At 50.3% G+C, this 20,636-nt stretch overlaps 1 protein-coding gene across 3 annotated transcripts in view; it reads right to left on the minus strand.

Moving 5' to 3' along the window:
• Window positions 1-20,636, minus strand: part of Col13a1 (collagen type XIII alpha 1 chain) — a 141,940-nt gene that overhangs the window by 101,338 nt on the left and 19,966 nt on the right. The window lies entirely within an intron of this gene.

The raw sequence follows: 20,636 nt of genomic DNA on the forward strand, positions 1-20,636 counted from the left end.
GAGTTCCAGGACAGCCAGAGCTATACAGAGAAACCCTGTCTCGAAAAAAAAAAAAAAAAAAAAAGAGGCGAATAGCGTTCTGGAAACCCTAAGACTTCAGGTCCTGGTGAGAGATACAGAGGCCTCGAAGACACCCGAGGAGGGAGACTCGAGGAAGTCCCAGAGAGCTGATCTCCAGTGAGTAGAATGGTTTAGAAAGAAATACAGACAACTGTGGGGTGTCCTGCAGAGGACCTGGAAGCCAGTGGGGTGTGGCCTGGCTGTCACAGATACCCAGAAATCCCAACTCAGGAAAAATCAGCATAAGCAGAGGCCTCAGGGGTCCCCTGGAAGATGTGACACAAAGGGAATTAAGTCCCACAGAAGCATGTGGTCTTATCCAAGGAGACACAGGACCCTCTCTCTCACCCCATGTCCCCTTCTCCCCTGGCCTGTGAGGATCACCATCTTGCCCCATCTCATAGTTCAAATCTCTGATGGTCTTGGGAGGGAGATATGTTTCTCATAGTCAGGTTGCTGAGCTTTGAATAGGACATGTCCCCAGGCTCAAGGGCTGGTCACCTCACCAGAATTGCATACTATACACTGAAGACCTACTATAAGCTAGACCTATAAGGTGAGGGATTTAACCTATTGAGGTGGGGGTGGAGGCAGCACTCCTTGAATTGGAGGTATGTTAGTCCTGAAGAACAGAGATGAGTGTCACAGTGAGTTAGGACATTGGAACCCGGGACACTGGGTGGGCCGGGGGGAAGTGGTGGAAATCAGGGGTGTTATCCTGAGCTCCAAATGCTGGGAGTGTGAAGACCCAGAGACAGGAAGTGTGTGATAGCTCAGAGGGACCAAAAGCTGCTTCTGCAAACAGCACATCCTTCCAGCCTAGAGCTGACCGTCATTCATGACGTCTCCTATGAACCACAAACTACAGAAGTCATCCTGGGGCCTGCAGACAGAGCCTGAAGCCTGGCCTGCATGGCATCCTCTAAGAGAGGAGCCCTGGGAATCTGGGGCATCCATGGGGAAAACCATGCGTATCTCCCACTGGATACCCCACACTGTACAGAGAGGCTGAGGGCGGAGCCTCAACACACTTACACCTAGACACATGTGGTGAGCTGCCAAGCCTTTGTGGGAAACCTGACATGAGACTGTGGGTGTGCTTCTCCACACACATCCAGTGTGACTCTTGATGGTTTCATTAATGGGGGGCACATACCCATAATTCCAGAGTTAGGGAGACTGAGGCAGGAGGAGCTGGAGTTCAAGATCAGCCTGGGCTGCATAATGAGACTCTGTCTCAGAATCAATAAAATAGCCACACGTGGGTATAGTTGATGGCAGTCATCGCTAAGGGATCTTTCGGTGCAGATGAAGACTCAGTGTATCAAGAAACTAGAAAGTCACAAGTCTAAGTGTGTCTGGTTTTGATCTACACCTCAAGCGCCAGCTTCCTTTCTCACCTAGAGATGATAGATGGAACAGGTAGGGAATGAATTGCCTAATCATCTTCATAGAGTGTGAACAGACAGTCAAACACTCTAACCACACGATCGGTGGGAAGGTCCTGGCTCTTTGAACCCCTGTAGACTCTCATTCTGCTGTGACAGTGGGGGCTAAAGGAGATGTCACCTTCCAAGGTGGGCATCCTAGGAGCCACTGTTTCTCCCCAAGATCCTGGGCTTAGCTGCAGGAGACCATCAACAACTGGCTCACTGTGTTGCTACAAGGATTTAATTTGGCTGGGTCCTGGCACCAGGTTCCATCCACATGGATCCAAGGCATACTTTTCTGCCATCACTTCTGCCATGGAGTCCCAGGAAGGCCCATCTGTGTACCCTGTCTCACCCCATGCAGCAGTGCCCTGCAGCAAACATGGTGGGGAGCCTAGCTCTCTGCTTCCAAAGGGGTGGTCCCTGAATGCTGGGGGTATTATGCAATGAGTTCTGGGGTTTGTTTGGACACCCACAGCCTGCAGAGTAGAGAGAGGTTGTCGACCCATGAAGCAGATCAGAACAGTGTTCAAATTCTGCATCTATCTTCCAGTGCATATGTGTGTGAGTGTGTGCATGTAGGATATTCAGGTCAGAATGTCCCAGCACATGGGCAGATCAGCACTTGGGGATGGATAGATCCTTCAGGGGCAGAGATCCAGTGTAACAGATACAGGGCGCCAGCACCCTACAGGGGCTAAGCATCGGATGGCTTGGGGTCTGGTTCCTGCACTGAACAGAAACTAGTCTCAACCTTCACACCAATGTAGTCAGGTCATGGCCCTGATTAGTATCCCTCAGTGGCTCCCCATTATTCTTAGAACAAAGTTCCACGTGACCCACTTTCCAAGTTTTATCTAATGCCACTCTAACTTCTCTGCTCCAGCCACTAAGCCGCTTTCTGATCCCCACTTTTCACTTCCCCCTTTCCAGCCTCGGGATCTTTGAACATTCTTTTTCCTACTCCCTTTGCCTGGACAACTCCTGTTCCATCTCAGATCAAGGGCCACTTCCTCAGAGAAGCCTTCCTGGATCTCGCTCTGAGGTTGTGGGGTGTGTGTGTGTGTGTTGTTTGCTTGTTTTTCCTTCTTAGCTTCTTGTGACAGCCCATATGTTGTCGTCTCATGGTGCTTGTCACCTCTGTGATGTCACATTCGCTGGTGCCATGGATGGAGGACTCCACTTTTACTAAGTTCTGAGAGGGAAAAGATTGTGTCCTGTCCTCTAGAGGCCCCAAGCACCAGGTCAAAGGTACTCGGTGATGGGTGTTGAATGCTCAAGTGAATGAAAGAAAAGATGTCACTGGGATTGGGTCAAAGGTAAGCCATTTTCTGGGCCTGATAACCTTGAACTCGGAGAGGCTTACATGCTAGAGAAGTCTGTCACTGTCTAGCAGGCAACACGCTACCTCGGCACAGCTAGGTAAGGCTGTGCTCAGGGACACTCTGCGAGTTTGTAACAGTGAGTGGCACGTGACAAGCTGGGGAAGTGGCTCTGGACTGAGAGGTAGGAGCCACAGCCCAAGATATTTCAACTAAGATTCAATTGGAAGGGTAAACAGAGTTTACAGGCAAAGGCAGGGGAGTGGGTACAAACACCAGAGGGGACGATGGAAGAGAATGCTTCCCGGGGCAGTCTGGGTCCCTTCCAGCTCTGGCGCCTGGGGTCTGGGAGCCCAGGCTGGGTTCGGATATGAAGGTTCCCTCTTCACTGCCAACAGAGGCCCCAGGAGACTGATTTTCCTCCTTGACGTCAACTGAAAGGTCACAGAAATCCCAGCTTTCCTCTCAGGGCCACTCCAGGGTCCCTCAATCTGTTCCCTTACCCAGGTCTTGTAGGCATTGCATGATGCTCCTAGCCATGTCCACTCTGGGGGTCTCTTGAGGTCCAGAGACACCCGTGAGAAGCAAAGCTTCCTCCAGTTTGTCCCCAACTCACCTCGCTCAAGTTTCAAAGGGGGTGTCATCCTAGTATCTAGGGGTTGGCTGAAGGAGGAAGGGCAGCCTGCTCTCTGCCAGGATGGGAAGGGGATCTCAGGCCAGCCGGCTCCAGCAGCCCCTCCAGCCCTCCACATAACAAATGCCTCTGGGACTGCAGACAAGCAGCCAGCACGTTCTCCCTGGCCTGATCTTACCCACCTACGCCAGCATGTGCTGATGACCTGGAAGTGAACCAAAGTGTTCTGCCACTGACTTCTTCCTCTAGCAAAGGACTGCACAGCAGGGGATGCAGCCTGCCAGACCTGGAAGTCACCATGCCACTGCTTCACTGTAGGCTGGTCCTCTACCTTCATATCCAAGCAGGGTCCAGTTGTATCCCCGCCTGGAAACCTGCTCCTACAGGTGAGATAGTTTCTTAGCCACGCCCCCTCATGCCCCACCTCCTAGTGCCCCCATCCCCACTTAAACCCCGCCCACTCGAGGGTACAGCTCTGAAGGCTCCAATCTGTCTATTTTCCTGTTTCACTGCGAAGTGAGTGGTCTACAAAGCCTGCCAATGCCACTTGAAACCACCCAAGGCAATCACCGTACTTCTCCCATCTCCCTCATCTCCCACCCAAGGGCTTTTCTCTCCACTGCTTGTTGTCCACGTCGCCCATGTTAAAGGAACAAAAATCAGAATCCGAGTCTGTGAGTGTCCCCGTTTCCCTTGTCCCCTCTTAAAACCTTACAGGGCTTTCCTGGTTTGAGGAAGGAGAAATTTCCAAACTCCACAGAATCACAGTCCCACTGACCATGGCAGGGCTGGCCCTATCATTTCTGTGGGCCCCTAGACTCTCTCATCTCTATCAGTCATCTCCCCAAACCTTTCTTTTCTTCTTCAGATACTCCAGACACACAAAACTAATTCCTACCTCAAGGTTTTTACCTGAGCTGTTTCTGCTGACCCAAGGCTCCCAGATCCCATGCTTGGATTTAGTTATCAGACATATTTGACCTTCACAGTGGCTTACTGCACGTCACACTCCCCCTCCCCCCTAGACACTTCTCACAGCCTAAGAACATCTGCTAACTCTTGGGGTAACAGGCCTACTTGTCAGTTCAAATGCCCCCTTCTTGTGATTCTCCCCGAACACTGTCCAACATGAAGAGCACTGTGCTCCAAGCCCCCACCCTGCTGGAGTTTCCACTTTGATCCAGCTGCAAATGTAAATATATACAATGTTTATCAGCCAACTGTAGTCCAACAAAGCTAGGGCTGGAAGAGATGAACACCTTAAAAGGAATCCCCTTGGCTGATATTTCCCCAGATAGTCAGTGATATTTTCCTCAGCCCCTCCCACTCCCTCCCTCTCCCCTTCCATTTAGTCCTCCCACCCCTGGCTCCAGAAAAAAAAAAAAAAAAAAACTCATATAGCCTAGGCTGATTTTCAAAGTTGTTATGCAGCTGAGGATGACCTTGAATTTCTGACTCTCTTGCCTCCGCCTCCCAAGTGCTGGAATTATAAGCATGTACCACCACAGTCTGTCTATGTAGGGCTGGGATCCAAAGCCAGAACTCCACGTATGGACGGCAAGCATTCTGCCAGGGGCGCTCTATTCCCAGCCCCACCCCCACCCCCTTCTTTCCTGCTTATTCTGTCTGTCTCTCCTGCTAGATTTTGGCGGCTCCAACAGGGAAAGATGTGTCATGGAGTTGGTGCTTGGGACCCCGGTGCCCGGTCTCCTCGTGGCAGGTGTCGACGGATTTTTGCCCAGTGACTAAATCAAGTGTCACCTGCTCCAGGGCTGCTGCTGTGGCCAGAACTCTCAAAACACCCCAGCTGCCACGCACAGACTACAGGATATAATTGGCGAGACATTTCCGGTGGACACTGCTCAGAGGCCCAGTTGGGACGGGTTTCTATTAGGCACGGGTCAGGTCTTGTCCGTCACCCTGTAAATAACAGCTGGCCCATTTGCCGCAATCCATTTTAGATCTTTCAAAGGTGCTTAACCCTTGTGAACTCCCTTGCCTCTCAAAGCTACTGGCTGAGGCTGACAGAGCCCCCATTTTACAAATATGAGAGCCAGCTGCCAGGAACAAGGGTCACATAGTGCTGATGAGAGCTAGGCTTAGCCATGTCTCACAGTGTGGACCTGAAGCTTTACCAAGGTCCCATCCATGTGAACACCCTGTTCTGTGGTCAGCAGGCTCTGCACATAGCCTGTCTTTACTACAACCAACTGGCAGCTAAGAGGATCTCCTGCCTAAATGGAATGTTCTGGAAGGCCAGTTCCCCAGAGCCAAGGTATTGTCAGAGGCACAGAAAGAAAGGCAGGAGTGAGGTAGAAGAGTGAGCCAAAAGAACCAAGTGCCATTTCTCAGGTCCCGTCCATGTTTCAGGCTGGCTTCCTATCCCCATTTTACAGATGAGAAAGCTGAGATTACCTTACTTATTCATAGTAAGACAATCTTGATAAAGCCCCTCACTTCTTGCCTAGGTTTAAGTTCCTACCAGATCCTATCCAGGCCTGTCTAGCTCTGACAGGGTGTGATGGGGAAGGCAGGAAGCTGTAGATCCTGTTGGTTCCAGAGGACCCTGAGACATTAAGGAGGGGCCTCTTGGATGGCCAGGAAAGGGGCAGATACCTCCCTGCCCAGGACACTACGGGTGAAGGGGAAACCAACTCCCGGGGCCTCAGTTCTCTGCACTGGCTGGATAGAGAAGGACCAGGAGAACCTAAGTTTTCCAAGCCCAAGAAAGTGACTCATCACATCCCAGGGATGTTTGAAGGCTGGCAGATGCTCTGAGTAACACCCAGCCTCACCCCCACCCCTGGAAGTCTACAGAGATGACTACAGAGATGGGCAAAAAGTGGCCCCAGCCTGAGCTGCCTTAGAATAAAATCTGGTTCCTGGGGCTCAGTGGGTAATATATACTTGCCATGCAAGCACAAGGTCCTGCATCTGTGATCATTGGTACCCATGTGAAAAGCTGGGTGTGGTGACTCCCCAGCTCACTAGCATAGTCGGGAGCCTCAAGTCTTAGCGAGAGACTGTGTCTTGGAAAAAAAGAAAAAAGAAAAGCCCACACAGTAAACAGTACATGTGTAATGATACCTTTGTTTTCTTACACACACACACACACACACCCCTCTGGGTCTCTCCCCAGATGTCTAATGACTTCATTTGCTCTCCGAGTCTTTCTATAGACACATACCCCTAGCACCTCAGGCCCACCCACAGGGGTGGGAATGGAGGGAAGAGGGGGATCAGAGTCAAGGCCAAATGGTATCTACCCAGGGACCTGCTTTGCTCCCTGGACCCTAGCAGATGGGACAGGGGACTGGGGGACAGTAGCAGGAGAGATGGTTGGCCAGGACTTCACTCCTAGAAATAGCTGCTGGGTAGGTGGTAGCTTCGGAGGCCAACTTACTTCTGGGATGTGGTAGTGTCTTTACCCAAGGTGGTGCCCGTCAGGAACAACAGACATCCAAGGGACAGAGGGGTCTGGAACCAAAAGCCTGGGTTGGCCCTAGGAACCATCCGGGGCCTGTGGTACCCAGCTACCGAACTATCTCCATCTTTTCCATCCAACCCCTGACTCTAGGAGACTCTCAGTGCCTCTGGCCATTTCTGGGCCAAGACTTGGTGGAAAGCCTGGTCAGATTAACACACACTTCTGTCCCTGTCTGGCCTCTGAGTGGTAGGAAGTCCCTTCCCCTACTTGGCCACCATTTCTTGTCAAATGCAAATGTGGATGGTATCTGTGTTCTCTCTATTACACTCCCTGCACTCTGGATCTGTCCACGGATACTTGCGGGGAGCTCCTAACCCCATCCTAACCATGGGTCTCTGCTCTAACCTGTTCCTGCCACACATTTGGGGCTTCCTGTAAGATGTCCTCTGCAGAAAGGCCTTGTCATGGTCCTGTCCTGCCTGAGATGACTTCTGATGCCCATCTGATGTTCACACTCGGGAGTCCACATCTGTGAAGAGGTCTGTGCTCTGTGGGCCCCTATAGGACTTGGGTGGGGGGATGTCCCTCCTTCATATCGACCAGAGGGGCAAATAGAGCTGGAATGCAACATTATTCTGTCATCTTCCCTTTGCTAATATGCACTTTGGGGAGCCCCCAGTGTTTCCCCCACCAAGCTGGGGGAGGAACTGGCAAGTTAACATTGAGTGGGACAAGGCTGGGAACTGGATTCTTCTAGAGCAGTGACTTACATGTAGGTCATGACCCCTTAAGAGTTGAATGACTCTTTCAGAGGGGTCATCTAAGGCCATCAGAAAACACAGATGCTTACATTATGATTCATAACAGTAGCAAAATTGCAGTTATGAAGTAGCAATGAAAATAATTTTATGGTCGGGGGTCATTGTGACATGAGGGTCTGTATTAAAGGGTCGCAGCCTTAGGAATGCTGAGATCAAATACTGTTTTAGATTTTAGTGGATCTCCCAAAGTCAGTCCTCTTGTTCTTATTCTAGTTTGGTGGTGAAGAAATGGAAGGCCGGGGTGAGGTGTTGTTGCTGGGTACCAAGCGGTGAAGCTTCAATTAACCAGAAAGGACCACCGAAGCTTCAGTTAACCAGAAAGGACACAGTTCTCTGGAATACCACCAGGATGTGCAGCTGCAAGGCCTCTCCCATATCAGGGTACAACTCTGGAGTACACACAAGTGGTTTGCTCACACACACTGCCTCCAGGACATCCAGGTCCTGCCTTCTGCTTCCCTCCCTGATGCTGTTACAGTGAGCCAAGCCACGTTGTGCTAACACACATACTATGTAGGGAGGGAGCTGGCATCTGCTTATACCCACTGAGCATGCTACAGTCTGTGCCAGACTAGACTTTCCTCCCTCCCAACTGGGGTTTAAGGTGGTCCTTGTGGAGACAAAGATTCAAGTATGAGTCATGACCTCAGAAAGATAGGAGAGTGCAATGAGCTGGCAAGGTGCACACTGGCCACCAGCAGAGGCCATGAGGATCCTGGGATGGTTGAAGGAGGTGGGAGCAGCTGAGTGAGAGGTCAGTGGGGGCTATGACTGGAAGTGGGGACAATGAGGGAAACTCATGGGAAGAGCTGGGTGCTATGCCAATGTACTAGATGCACTCTGCCTTGTGGTCCCTTGTAATTCCATGAGCATAGGATGCCCCTGGACCCATAGAGAGTTCCTTTAGTGTCACAGTGAGAAACTTCCTTGGGGGCCCCTTAGGGACAGAGCAGGCCATGATCAGTAAGGTGCTCTCCAATGAATCACAGCGGGAGCTGCTTGCTTCTGCAACCTGGTGTGAGTGCCATAGCTCCTGAGGACAGACAAGGCTCTGTACCCCTTCTCGTGAACAGCTTCATGAACATAAATGAGTAATGAAGCCCACAGTGAGTGCGGCTGCAGGTCCTCAGCTGACAGGAACCTCTGCTTTGGACCTTTTTTCTCTCCTGGAACTCCAGCCTCAGTATCTCAGCCAGCGCCTCATAAGATGTACCCTATCCGTCTCCCCAACTGAGCAGTGAAGCTGGGAGCCAGTCAGCTGGTGGCTTGTGGGAGGCCATAGCATCAGGGCTGACCTCTCACCTCCCCCACCCCCATGACCAGCCCTTCCAGGCATTCCCACCCATGCTTGCTGCATCCCCCGGCCCCCACCTCTAGCTTGCTCCAAATCCAGCCCCATAACCTTCCTCTCTGGGCTCCCCCATTCTATTTCCCCTCCCCGGAGGGCAAAGTTGCTGTCATGTGGCATTGTGGCCTCAGCCTGGTTCCAAGTTTACCCATGCATTTCCGTCATCTCATAACATGTTAAGCTGGGCCTCAGTTTTTTCAGCTTTGCAATGAGGTTAAACATAGCCTACATCTCGGGGTGATGAACTGGAATAGAATCAATGGTGTGTTTAAAGCAAGAGGTAGGAAGTAGTAGCATAGTTAAATATATACCATGAGAACCATGGCTACCTGGGTTTCCTTGCCCACACCTAACAAGTGATCAACACCTGCCAGTTCTCTCTCTGAAGTATCCCTTCACCATCTTGTCATCTCTCCCATATGCCAAATCTTCTTCTGGTGGGACCCTCGGTGTCCTGTTTTGTTTTTGAAACAATCATATGTAGCTGAGGCTGGCCCCAAGTGCCCTATGCAATTCCAGATGGCTCCTATTACCCTCCTGCCTCTGCCTCCCAAGTGCTCAGATTCCCGGCATGTACCACCAGGCCCATCTTCTTTCATGGCTTCGTGCTGGCTATTCTTACTGCTTCTCATTCTTGCTCTTTTCTATACTCACAACTGGGCCATGTCTCATCCCTTTTCAGAGACTTCCTCTGGATCCCACTGCCCACCAAATGATGGTCATTTCCCAAGATGCTCTTCAGTTCCCTCCACAGCCTAGCTCTTCCAACATCCAAGGTATCTGTGTGGTCCCGGGCCACATACTCTACCACTATGCGGCATCCTCAGGCCCACATTACTGCAATCTTTCCTGTCTTTAAAGGCTTGCTTCAACTGTTGCCTCTTCCTTGAAACTTTTCCTGATCCCCTTGCAAGAGTAATCACTCTTGGGGCTGGAGAGATGGCTTAGCAGTTAAGCTAGGTTTGATTCACGGCACCCATATGGCAGCTCACAGACAACTTTAACTCCAGTTCCAGGGCATTCAGTGCCAACCTTCTCCCCTCTGGGGCAGCAGGCAGGCATGCACATTGTCTTAGGGTTTTACTGCTGTGAACAGACACCATGACCAAGACAACTCTCATAAAGAACAACATTTCATTGGGGCTGGCCTACAGGTTCAGAGGTTCAGTCCATTATCATCAAGGCAGGAAGCATGGCAGCATCCAGACAGGCCTGGTGCAGGCAGAGCTGAGAGTTCTACATCTTCATCTGAACACTGCTAATGGAAGACTGGCTTCCAGGCAGCTCGGATGAGGGTCTTAAAGCCCACGCCCACAGTGACACACCTGCCACTCCTTGGGCCAAGCATATACAAACCATCACACACATGATAGGCAGATGTACAGGCAAAACACCTATACGCACTTAAAGAGGCATACCTGCCTCTGATTAGTACAGTCTGAACCCTGTTGAGCACAAGAAGGACTGTCTGAGTGCCTGCTACCAGGAAGCATCAAGCATCTCCTGGATCCACTCTATACACAGGCAGGCCTGGGTAATTTGCCATTGCTGCTCACAGGCAGCTTAGAGCTCCAAGAGTTCAAAGCCAGGCGGCGTCCAGCCATGCACTCCTGTTGTGTCCTGGTGGGTTTGGGTGAGTGGGTAGTAGGAAAGAACTCATGCTGCACTGGCCATAATTTCTGCCCTCACGCTGCAGGGTCTAAGGTAGCTTCCGGCAGGTAAATGTGTGACACACACTTGTGGAATCCTGACGGGTGCAGGCCCTTCCTCAGTTTTAAGGCAAAATGGCTTTTCTGTTCATGTAGGAATTCAACAAACAAGGAGAGTCAGTCACCTGGGAGTCTACCCACAGTGAGCTACCCACAACTGTCCCCTGTGACTCGCAGACGTTTCAAGGCAAAGGAGTTTCAACAAAAATACCATCACAGCCATCCTGACAAACTGCTGTCAGGAACTTGGCCCATGGCCTCTGTGTGCACAGTGGGGCTTCAGGAAGAAGGATAGGATGAGGAAACGCCTCTGAGGAAACGCTGTCATGTTGTAACTGGAGGGTAAAGGAAGGGGGTGTCTTTCTTTACAAGCTGGGACCTCAAAGCCCTGAGCCTAGCTAGTTAGCATCAGTGAATTCCAATGGAGGGGCCAACTGGAGTCCTTACTCACTAGCACAGATCCTTTCTTTGTTTCCCATAGCAACCTACAGTCTGCTTTCTACTAATAGCTGAGATGTAGCCGAGTCTCCTCTCCCTGACACTGCCCATGTGCACAGCACAGCTGGTCAGGAACTGTCAGAGCAGATTAATTTGTAAAAGATGGAAGCTCAGAGAGGAAATAGATTTTCCAGGATTGGAATCTCATGGAACTAAGACTCCAACAAGGGCTCCTCACGCCACGGCAAATGCCATCATCTTATCCCTGAGAGCAACAGGCATCTCACATGCTTTAGCTCTCTGATCGTGTCGTCTAAATGATCTGGCCTCCAAAGGTGCAGAGAGGGAGAAAGGAGTGAGCTGGCAGCCACCTGGGCAGCCTAGGCCCTATTTTTCCACTTAATTCTGTGATAAAGGTAACCTTGCCTCACTGGACAAAGGCCGTATGCTCTCCTTGTGGCTCCGTGTCACCAGAAGCTTCTCTGCACCCCTGTCACCATCATCCTTACCATCATGATGGTCATCATTATCACCACCACCACCTCCACCATCATCATCATCGACACTGCCACCATTGTTGAAACCAACAATCATTTAGAGTCCAGTATGTGTCAGGCTCCATGTTGACCTCGGCAACCCCAAAGTCCTATGCTGTCACAATCTCCCTTTTTCATGAGGTCTGGAGATAATTCACTCATAGCCCCAGGACTAAGAGATTGGAATGCAGGGTGTTGGAGGTACGAGCCCACACTCCCCATTGCTACCCATTGCCACTGTCAGGTAAGCAACCTTCTATAGACAGTACATCCTCCTGTATGATGGGCTGGCCAGAGACATTCAAGCAGGCCCTTGCATTCACTGACTACTGCATTCTGGGCTACAGGGAGGTCTCAGCATCTTCGTCTCATGATGATGGAGACTGGTGCTCACAGACTTCAAGGTCCACGCTGTGCTGGATGACTGGCTGTTTGTCTGCTCAGGTGGGCTCAAAGCACTGCTGAAAGGCACTATAAGCAAGCCAGGAGGCAGAGGCACCAGTAGTGCAAGAGTTCATAGTCAGGCAGAGTCCAGCCATGCAATTCTGTTGTGTCCTGGTGGGTTTGGGTGAGTGGGTAGCAGGAGAGAACTCACACTGCATTGGCCATAATTTCTGCCCTCACACTGCAGGGTCTAAGGTAGCTTCCGGCAGGTAAATGTGTGACACACACTTGTGGAATCCTGACGGGTGGTACCAAATATGGAAAGTATCTCAGAGGTAGCAATTCTGAGCAGAAGAGGATGGGTGGGGCAGAAGGGAGCCCATGTTGGGGGTGAGGGGCGTCTGCTGAACCCAGGCTGGATTTGTCCCCTGGTGTTGTCACCAGCACAAGGTGGAAACAGAACTCAGGCCCCAAAATGGACACACATCATGCTTGTTAGAGGATCCCAAGGGAGTATTTATTAATAATATCCACTAATCTAGTAATATTCTCTAGTCAACCCCATGGTTAATAAATGTTTTATCTTGAAATACTTCAGCTAGTCAAAGAGGCTTAACAATCATTTCAGGGAAGTTCTGACACTGGCTACAACATGGCTAAACCTTGAAAATGTTACATCAAATCCAGTGGGAAGAAGGAGGCTCAGGTAACGAGGGCTGAGGGAGGGGAGGGAAATGACGGGAACTGAGCAAAAAGGTTTCTTTTTGTAGTGATAATAATGTCCTAAAATTGGTTGCCAGGATAAAGACACAACTCTGCAATCATACTAAAAAACTGTCAAAATGTACAATTTAAATAGAGAAAATACTTAGATCGGTTACATTTCAATCACGTTGTTACAAGCTTAGGTAACAGCTCTGGCATCTATAGCACCCAGCTAAATAGTCATCTAAGCACTGAGCACCTGGGGTCTTCGGCTGCCACCATGCCCCCTACCCCCGCCTCGCTTGTCATGACAGACATTTAGTTATGTATTATCTTGTTTTTTTGAGACTGGATCTCCCCAAATTGTATAGGCCAGCTTTAAAATCACTCTGTGACCTAGAAGGTCCTAATTTGTAATCCCCCTGCTTCAGCCTTCCACTCCCTAGGATTCCAGGTGTTAAGTCACAACATTGGGTTATGTGAAATATTTAAACATTTATGACATATACCTATGCACACTGTGAAGTTTCTGACTTTATATAAATACCTAGTATTGCAAACCCCCCCTCCCGCCATTGATTTTCTATCGTATCATAGATCCATCCCTGGAATGGATCGGATCTAGGTCCAGCCGACTCATGCTCTCTGTAGATGGCATCTTTTTGATGCCAATGTTATACTGTAATGCTCTGTGACATCTCTGGACACTCTCCTGTCACATCATAGCTGCCCTCTCTCCTGTCCTTTACCTTGCTGCTGTCCCAGTGCTGCCTAGCCAGCCTTTCCTCTCCCATGCATGCACACTTTTCTCTGCAGTGACTTGGTGGAGAGCAACTGTCATAAGCATGCGTACTTCTCCAGGCTGTATCTAGGAGGGGAGCTACTCTGCCAGGCAAGCCTTCCATCCACCAAATGCTGACAAGTTAGGGTTCACCATCATCCATTCTTCATACACACACACACACACACACACACACACACACACGCATGCACCAAGGTCCAGAGACAAAAAGCTACCTGAGGCCTTCGGGGTTCTGGAGCAAGCTTTCTGTACCCCCCCCCCCGGAACTTTCTAGTTCCTCATTTTTATTTCCTTACAAATCTCTGCGACCACCGGGGTGGACGTTATCAGAACTGATCGAGGAGAAACACACTATCAGCATCGTTTCAGGAATCTGGAAAGGCTTTCAGGAGGAAATGGCGAAGAAATGAGCCTCAGAGGATTTCCCCCAGGGGCCCTAAAACAGGCCAAGAGGGGGGATTGGGGGGGGAAGAGCAGACACTGCACTCTTGCAGCTAGGCAGCACCTGGCCACTCGATAGCTGTGGGCTGCTGGGGCTCTCCTGCGCTGGCCTGCCTTTCTATGAGCGGGGCAGGAGATGCTGCTCAAGAGTTTCTGTAGCACAGAGCCCTTTCTGCACTAACACCCCAGCCTCCTCAGGGCCCAAAGGGCTGGGACTGACAAGGAAACATCTTAACTTTGCACTGGCTGGTCATCTCAGGCCCAGCATCCCTGGTCCAGGTGGCCAGGGCTCCATAGCCTCGCCAGTCTCAGGGTGGTCAGGTCACCAGCAATACAAATGTCCCCAGAGGGCCTGCTTGGAATACATGAGGCAAGGGTAAAGGGTTTTTACCTTGCGGATTTTTGTCTCTATCCTAAGGGTCACGTGGGATGCTGAAATTCTGGGTTAGCAAGAGCTGTGCGTTAACTTTAAAAACACCACCTGGCTTCTGTGTGAAGTGGTGGAGGTGGCACATAGTGGCAGTCTGGACAAAGCAGTGCTTATGGATAGGGAAAGATCAACAGTGGAACCAACAGTTCTCTTTTCTTTGATGTACTGTCACTCAGTAGCTTGGAACTCACCATCAGCCTGGGATGGTCTCTAATTTGTAGCAATCCCACCCCCCTAAGTGCCAGGGCTACAGAGTTCTAGCCCTGGGTCACCAGGCCACCCTTCAGTGACACTTGTGACTGATGAGATGTGAGGGAAAGATGGACTCGAAGAGCCCTCCTATACCCAGTAAGATGGCTCAAGCCTGATGATCCAAGTCTGGAACCCCAAGACCCACGTGGTGGAAGGAGAGAACTGATCTCTGCAAATTGTCCTGTGACTTCCACATCATGGCATGTGCATTCTTGTGCATGTATGTGTGCATGTGGGTGTGCATGCACGCACATACAGTTTTTAAAACCTGCTTAGGTACTGGGTAACTTGCAGAATTTTGGGGAGGCCTGATGTGGGGGAAGATGCTGGCTGGAGCTGTGTATCCCCTGTAGAAGAGAGGCCTATGAGGCATGGCCGTGAAGTGCTGAGGAGGCTGCCAGCACGATTGACTGGCAGAGCATCTCCCAGGCTGGGAACCCACCAAAGGGGCTCCCACTTTATCATGCCCATGCTGAGATTGCTCTCAAGCATCTATAGCACCCATGTCAGATAGCAAAGGAGCCAGTGACTACAGCCTACGAGAAACCACAGCAGGCGTGAGCCTGAGTCTGTTTGTGACTTGATTCGTATTAGAGATGCATGGATTACACACTGAGCATGTACCAGGTACTCAATATGATCACATAGCAGGAGTGGGGACATGGCTGAGGTGGGAGGTGATAGATGGAAGGTGCCGGAGGGGTGACACTGCAGGATGGGAAGACTGAAGAGCTCAGCAGGGAGAAGATGAGAACAGAAGCAGAAGGGGGCAGGCAGGGCGGGGTGATGCAGGAGAGATGCAGGGTCCAGCAGTTCTGGCCCAGGTTTACTGATAGAACAGAGGAACAGCAGGAGGCTGGCAGAGCTCAGGCTAGAGAGAGAAAGTAGGCGTGGTACCGGGTTGTGAGCACAGGGGAACCATGACCTTCGGGCTGCGGCAGAAGCAGGGCAAGTTTGACTATCAAGGGCGTCAGCAAGCGTGTAACATAGTGTTCCATACTAGCTGAGCATGGGGAATTGCTTTATGGCCTAAGATGACTCAGAAGTAACCTGGCAGTTACTTGCAGGTTCAACAGAGTTTTGGAGCTTCCAGGAGACAGCACCCCTCTAGTTTGAATGATCTCGCTGGTGTGACCTACAATATACTCTACAATAATCCTCTCTTGCAGTCGTGCCAAGGGACCCCCTGGCCTCTAGTCTCCCGTTTCTTGGTTAAGCTAAAACTGAAATAAGGGCCTCAAAGCAAGGGCCCTTGGCTGTGGATTTGCTCTGCTGCCGCTTAGAGGTAGTGACAGGAACCTAGCTGAGACGAAAGCCCTGGCCACTGGCTCTACCCATGTTGCCTGTTGGGGGCAACAATCGGAAGCCAGGAAAAACAGGGCAGGGCTGGCCAAAGAAAAGGTTTAGGGTGTGTGGCAGCAGCTGTCACCACCCATGGAAAATAACCAAGGCTGGGGATTGGGGGTGTAGGGAGGCACTGTTCCGAGCCAGGCACGAATAAGGGGTCATGAGAAAACAAAGTCCTATTCCTAGGATCACAAGTTTTGGTGCTGGAAGGGGCTGTTCCTGCCTTGGAGGCTTCATCCACAGCACAACAACTCATTGTTCTGAAGTACTCATTGGACTGGACCACATCCTTCCTCCCTAAACCTTCCCTGATGCTACATTCATGCTCTGTGGGGAAGCACAGCCTGAGTGTGAGATCCAGCTGCTCACCATTTCTGCACCCATAGCAGACATTACTAAGCGATTACCACACCTTTTGCTCAGCAGACATTATTAAGTGATTACCACATGTTCTGCTACTCTGGATGCAAGATGACCCAGCACTGGGCTCCAGGTAGTCATTACCAATTACTCTAGTATGGATGTGACATGTGCCCAGTGTTAGAATGCTTGGTCCCCAGCAGACAATGATGCTTGGGCAAGGTTGTAGAACCTTTAGGAGGTGGACCTATCTAAAAGAAGTGATTTAGTAGGTAGTGGGCCTTGGGAATTACAGCCCACTTGGATATTTCTGATCTCTCTGTGTTTTGGCCAATGCCATGTGAACAGGTAGCCACTCCCATTCCGGCTGCCACCAAACCTCTTCAGCTGCCATGCTTTCCTCACCCCGAGGAGCTGTGTCATCCTGAACTGTAAGCTGCTTCTGTCCCATCAGAGGAGGACAGTGAGTAACAAGCTGTCAGTCACTCCCAACATACACAGTCTCTGACAAAGCCTGGCTGTCAATCACTCCCAACATACACAGTATCTGATAAAGCCTGGCTGTCAATCACTCCCAACATACACAGTATCTGACAAANAGCCTGGCTGTCAATCACTCCCAACATACACAGTATCTGACAAAGCCTGGCTGTCAATCACTCCCAACATACACAGTATCTGACAAAGCCTGGCTCTCTGCAGTTCTGACATCTCTTTCCACCAGGATCCCTGCCCATCTGTTTCCTGTCACCACTCAGGGCTCTAAGTTCCTTAAACTGCTGGTCAGCTCCAGATATACCCATCTCCCCTTTCCTTGAATCTTTTGTTCTGGGCGTACCCAGAACAAACACGACATCCTGCGATCTGTTGGTGGGGTTTCAATGTTGTTTCTCCAACCTTCATGGAAATACAGACTTACTTATTGCCTTTTTGAGATGGGGACTGGTCTTGAACTCGCCATTTAGCTGAGGCCTACCTTGAACCCCTGATGCTCCTACTTGCATCTCCCCAGTACTGACATTATTACAGGTATGGACCATGATGTTTAAAAGGTTTGTCTGTCCATAAACTGCCCAGCACAAGTCTGTCTGGCTTTCTGTGCCATCCTATTAATTACTACAGTCTTGCCAGAGGTAGGTGAACAGGACTGGAGTTTGGCTCTTCCTCAAGTTCCGACCATCCACTCCCCGTTCATCCCCTCTCCTTTCATGCTGGTGAAAGCCTAAGAACCTGCCAGACTTCAGAGAAGAAGTTATTGGACACAGGCAGCAGAGCCACCTCCCTGCCCTGCACCACGCTCCTGTGATAGACTCAGTAAAAGATATTTACCCTAGAACTCCCTTTACTTAGACTTTGGTCATGGCGGCAGAGGAACCTGTAGTCTTACTGCGCGTACCCTCTATCTTGCTTGGTTTGTTCTGTATGGTAAAACTGTGAAGGTCACCTCCTAGGTGACATTTGCCTTGTGTTCCAGGCCTCTTGGGGCTCTTGGGTACTTTATAGTGCTCCTCACAGAATGTCTGAACCGTGCGTGCGCGGTGGTGGCTGTGGCCCCATCCACTGGCCTGGCCAAAGAACCTTTTCCTCTCCCCTTCCATCCCTCTTCTAAGCATGAGTCTGCGAGCTGGGGCTAACGTGGATTACACCACCCGGCATTCCCACTGTTGCTGCCCAAACCTTCCAGACTGATATTCACAGCCTCAGCCTCCCAGTCCGCTGAGACCTGTCTTAGGCAGAAGGGATGGGTCCCACAGCCACACTCCTGTCTCCAGCCGCACCCAGCCCCAGCACGACGACACTCCTGAAGGGGCTATTTCCTTGCCAGGGGAGCCCATATTGTCCCGTTCCTCATTTGTTAGTAAGAACAGGGACAGAGAATGTATGAATTTCCCTGGTCTTTGTACTGGCTTCAAGTGGTCTAGGAAATCCCACGGTAACGTATATCTGTTCTCAGGACCCTCCCCGCTACCCAGTGTGCTTTGCCAAGGGCCCACACCCATTTCTCAGCTTCTGGCCCTTCTCCCTGAGGCTTGACCTCTGGCATCCTGCCCTGAGCCTGCGAGCCCATCACTGCCCTGGCAAACAGTGTCTGTGGCAGGATGCTAGGCGAGAGCTATTTTGAGGCAGGGAGGATCTCAGGAGGATGCTGGCGAGGTCAGTGTAAGAAGGGAAGGAGGCAGGTTTTCTGCCCTCGATTGTGAGTCCTGAGCCTTCTGGATGCTGCCCAGGGACCCAGGGCTGCCACAGGGAAGAGCACACCCACCACAGGACTCCAGCTTTGGATTCTCTTAACCAAAAAAGCCAAAGCGGGCAGGCGTGGGTTTGGAGATGCAGGCTCTTTCAGCTACTGTAGGCAGAAAGAAAGTCTTTATTTGCTGTGACCAACAGAGGGAATTTCAGGACAGGCAAGACTGGAGGTGCAGGGCAAAACGTGAGGTATATTGATGGTGGGTGGACTATGAGGAAGAATCTAACTACCAGTTTATTAACATCCATTGAGCACCTACTGTATACAGGGAAAATATTAAGTGCTACTAAGAGAGAGGTGTGTAATCCTTTGTGTTTATATATTTTACAATTACAATATATAATCAAGAGCCATGGAGAGATTTATAACTCTGAACCCATGACAATGACCTAAAATGAAGGGCTCAGGTACAGGTACCGGACAGGGAGGGCTTTACTGACCCATTTGAGGTCTTGCAAGAATCTAGAATGCTCAATTCATCTTCCTCTTTGACCATGAGTTCTGTTTTGTTCTTCCAAGAGGATCTCGTGTCATGAGTCTCAGACAAGCATCTCTGACTCACTATAAAGCAGGGGAATGCCTTGAACTCCTGAGTGCTAGAATTATAGGAACAAGCCATCACACATACACACAAACATCATATGTATCTATATCTATATCTACATATATATATGTATACATATATATCAGGTAGAAATATATATGCTAGAAATACACCCACATACACATACACACTCATGCACACATGCACACACACATGCACACATATATGGTAGGAACGGAACCAGGGCTTTATGCATACTAGGCAAGCACTCTACATTCCCAGCCATTTTTTCAGCATCTTGAGAGAAGTCACCCTGCCAATATGAAGTGCATACTGCCTGCACACAGTAGGTGCTCACCTGGGGACAGTGACAAGAATGGCTGTTAGGGAGAGTAGGTGTGAGATTCCTATCAAGGAAATTCTTTCACTATGGGTGAGATGTCTCTGCTTTCCCTAGTCAGCAGGGGCAAGTGACTACTGTGTTCTTGAACATGCAGCCAACACTGCCCCCAACACCAGGATATGGTGGTTTAGAAAAGAATTTTGGTGTACCATTGGCAGACAAGAGACAGCTGGAAAAATTAAATAATGATGATGATGATGATGATGATGGTAATGATGATGACAACGATGCTGCTGTTGCTGCTTCATGTCAGACAAGGCACTAACAAGTCAGATCATAAGCCCATGATCTCTCCCACATATTTGCCAGGTGGCCTTTATCCTTGGTGCAGGAAAGATCAGACACTCTGAAGGGGGCTACAGAGTTGGTAAATGTCAGAGACATTCAAACCTGTCTTCCAAGGTACCACCCCGGTCTAAGACAACAGACATAATTATAATCACACAGAACTTGGGTAGCCTCAGAAACCTGTCCAGAGCCTATCACCGCCCCACCATCACTGGTGTCTTCCCCCATTAACCTTGGCAGCTCATGCATTTAGCAGAAAGCTTTCTTGGACTCCAGGGCCCAATCTCCTGGGCCCAGAGAGAAGAGCTGGCTTCCTAGGGATCTGGACACCTTTTTAGTTAATCCAGGCAAGCATCTTGTGATGGGACCAGTGGCCCTTATCACAGCCTCACATCTGGGTAGCACACCAGACCATTCATACCTGGCTACCCACCACCAAACTCCACTGCTTGTATGTGTAGCAGTCTGGCTAGTCACCACTGTCAGGTCTAGTGGGTTTAGAATCACCAAGGGGGTGGTGGGCATTTCCAGAGAGGCTCAGCTGATGAGTGTAGACCCACCCTGGGCTTCATCCCACAGGCTAGAATGACCAAAAGAAGGAAAAGGGGGGGGGGGGAAACAAGCTGAGAACTAACCTCACTCCCTCTCTGGTCTGCTGAGACATGACCAAGTACTCACTGCTGTCACAGACAGGGACTGAGTCTGTG

The sequence above is a fragment of the Mus caroli genome, chromosome 10 (genome assembly GCF_900094665.2).
Source record: "Mus caroli chromosome 10, CAROLI_EIJ_v1.1, whole genome shotgun sequence".
In the NCBI taxonomy this organism is placed as follows: domain Eukaryota; kingdom Metazoa; phylum Chordata; class Mammalia; order Rodentia; family Muridae; genus Mus; species Mus caroli.